Source organism: Pinus tabuliformis, chromosome Q, assembly GCF_031772625.1.
Source record: "Pinus tabuliformis cultivar Carrire ecotype Pingquan chromosome Q, CPIR1, whole genome shotgun sequence".
NCBI lineage: Eukaryota > Viridiplantae > Streptophyta > Pinopsida > Pinales > Pinaceae > Pinus > Pinus tabuliformis.
The window spans coordinates 338834339-338837457 of NC_142296.1; the positions used below are offsets into that span (position 1 = coordinate 338834339).

The 3119-nt window shown below is 36.8% G+C and overlaps 1 non-coding gene across 1 annotated transcript; it reads right to left on the bottom strand.

The window, feature by feature from the left end:
* Positions 1-293: 293 nt before the first annotated feature.
* Positions 294-399, bottom strand: LOC149219575 (U6 spliceosomal RNA). The gene has a single exon (XR_016249776.1). It is a non-coding gene; the product is annotated as a U6 spliceosomal RNA (small nuclear RNA).
* Between the last annotated feature and the right edge of the window lie 2720 nt (positions 400-3119).

Sequence of the window (3119 nt, forward strand, 5' to 3'; positions counted from 1 at the left end):
GAGGTTCTGAGACAACTCTGTCGCATTATGAATCGCTCCAATAACTATACCAGGTGTGATGAACCGATACATGGCATTATAACAAATTTTCTGCCTATCATTCATGCCTGCATTAACTCCGTCCTGCAGAACCAGCATTCGAGACTGCCCAGAAATGAATTCACATACCCTTAAGCACTGTTGCCCACCTGCAACGCGTCCTCGGCGAACAATCCACCTCCTGTCCGCTCTGCCAACTGCCATTGGTATGCAGCTTGCCATTAATTTGACGTGATATCACCCGCATCCGGGTAAAAAATTTGGACCATTTCTCGATTTGTGCGTGTCATCCTTGCGCAGGGGCCATGCTAATCTTCTCTGTATCATTCCAATTTTATCGGATGTCGGATCAAGCCAGGCCCATTCCGAACAGTTCATTCCAGACAGCCAGATTCACTTTCCAAAGCTGGCTTAATAGACCCATTTTGACTGCAAGCCTCACCATAGTCCTTGCGGAGGAAGATAGTAATCAGGTTAGCTCGGCTAACACGACCCCCTCTCAGTCTGAGGAAGACAGCGTGCTTCTCAGGGACCTGACAGGGATGGTGTTCCAGGCAGATAACCAGCAAGAAGGTGGCCATGTCTCGGAAGTGCCACAAAATCCTGTGGATTCGGCTCAAAATGATATTGTGCCTTGCGGCCCGACTCAGTGGGCAGGTGGTGTTTTAAATTTGCTAACCACTCCTGATGGGGGTGAACCTGTTTATGATGACAATGGATTTGTGACATGGGTTGCTTCTACCAGTCAAGCGGAAGCTGAAATGCTAGACCCATCAAAGCATGCAGATTAAAACGGTTTCCTCTTTGCCGGGTGGTCTAAGAAATTTTGGGCATGTGTTGTTAATTCTGAGGGTAGATGTCTCTGTCTGGTCTATTCTCTGGCTACGGAGAGGGACCAATGTCATTCCAGTCTCTGTTTTTTGATATAGATTTGGTTCTGTTAGTTGCTTCTCAATTTTTGTGGTCAATACAGGGCATGATGAACTCAAACTGGGTAATCTTTTTAACCATGTCAGTGTCCGAACCAAGAATTTTGTAGTATGTTCTGTAAACTCGGCATCAAGCCTAAGCTGTAAGGTCTATGAGTTTTTGGTAGAGGAATGGCCGCATTCTCCTGAGAGGTTCTAACCTCTTTGTACATATTTTTATCTTTCTTTAATAGAATTAGCATTTACGGAGAAAAAAAAAAACCTACAACTTGATCAATCTACATAAGAACATATTAAGTGCTTGAAATGCTCCAAACAAACATCTGTACATCTTCTAATGTAGACTAATCAAGTGTATAGATGTTTCCCATGGATCATTAGAGTTGTAGATACTTTTGATGGAGGGAAATGGAGATATCCCACTTTGTGACATTTTGATGACTTCAATTTGCATATCCATGAGTATGACTTCCATAATGATAGAAAATGTCATATTTCTTGGATTGTCTATACGCTTAATAATCATTTTTCATCAGAAGATGTTCAATCCTTGAAATACTCCAACAAACCTCTGTAGCTTGTTGCAGGATATCTAAACATAATGTCAAACATAACCTTTTAAATTGGTTCATGATTATAAACAAATCAAATTAGACAGACTATTGACGTGTGATACCAGGTCTATTTCAGATCACTGAAGAAAAAATTGTCAAAATTTTAGATTTCAAAGTAGCTTTTGTCAAGATTATTCAACCCTATTTGAAACATGAGCATGTGGGTTTTCTCACACTAAGTACATACTATTAAAAAAATGCAAACTAAACATTGAGAATATGTCGAGTAGTCAATCATGTTTAACCAGTTTACGTACTCATATAGATTTTGTGGTTGAGAGAATCTTTCTATCTCGTGGACGAAAATAGACAGATTTAAGCATAACAGTTTTTCTCGAGCCATCCAGATGATGTCCACCATTTAATCAACGAGGCACTAAGCAAGGATTAAAACGTAACAAAATTTTATCAATGAGGCAATAAGCAAGGATTAAAACGTAACAAAATTGCACTAGTGAAGAGAATTGTGTTATGGCTTTTGGCAGGGGAGTTTCTCCACATCTCTCCAAGGTTTAAACCCATTAGCATTATGAGAATAAATCTCCAGAGTTTGAGAAATATCTAGTTACGATTTTATTTGGAGATGTGAAATTAACATTTATTTATTACTGGTCACCATCATGTGCAAATATACATGGTAGGTATCAATTAGAAGGATAAATCATGAGCAACATAAGGTGGTTATAATATCTAGTTATGATTTTATTTGGAGATGTGAAATTAAAATTTATTTATTGGTCACCATCATGTGCAAATATACATGGTAGGTATCAATTAGAAGGATAAATCATGAGCAACATAAGGTGGTTATCTTGGATAATTATTTTTTTGCTAGGATGAGATTCAAAATAAAATTAGTGTAAGTTTATTATGAGTAATTTTTTTTTCAATTTATTATGTGGAAATTTCTATTTTAATTTTTCATAAATTCAGTATTAAATATTTAAAAACTCTTATATTTTTCTATATAAAATATTGATATATTTTAATTATAAAAATGGTTTCATATATAGCTTAAACATTAAAATATTTTATTTATAGTTTTAATTTTTTATCAATTCTATATTAAAATAGTTACCGCTATCAAAATGCACATTAAAAATATATTAAATATTAAAAAAAACCATCAATAAAATTAAAAAATTCTTAAAAAAAACAACCGCTAAAATTTAATATATCAATATAATTTGAATGATTATAAAATCAAACTACACATTTTTTTCAATTTAACAATTATATCGATGTACTTTGCACCAATGGTGCAATCGCTAGTGTAATCGCCGGACCTTACCTTCTCCTACCACCCTCCTCGCCCTTTCGCGGCATTTGCATTCTGGAAAGTTCGCTGACGGAGTTCTGCTCATTGGCCCGAGGAGTGTACACTCAGCAGATACGTTTCTGTCCTCACGTGGCCATCAGGAATGAACGGTTGCGATCTTAGTTTCCCATCGAACAGCTATTGGTGTTTCTTTTGGCGGTTAGGGTAACAACCCTACCTTACCCTGCGGCATTTGCATTCTAGAAAGTTCGCCGACGG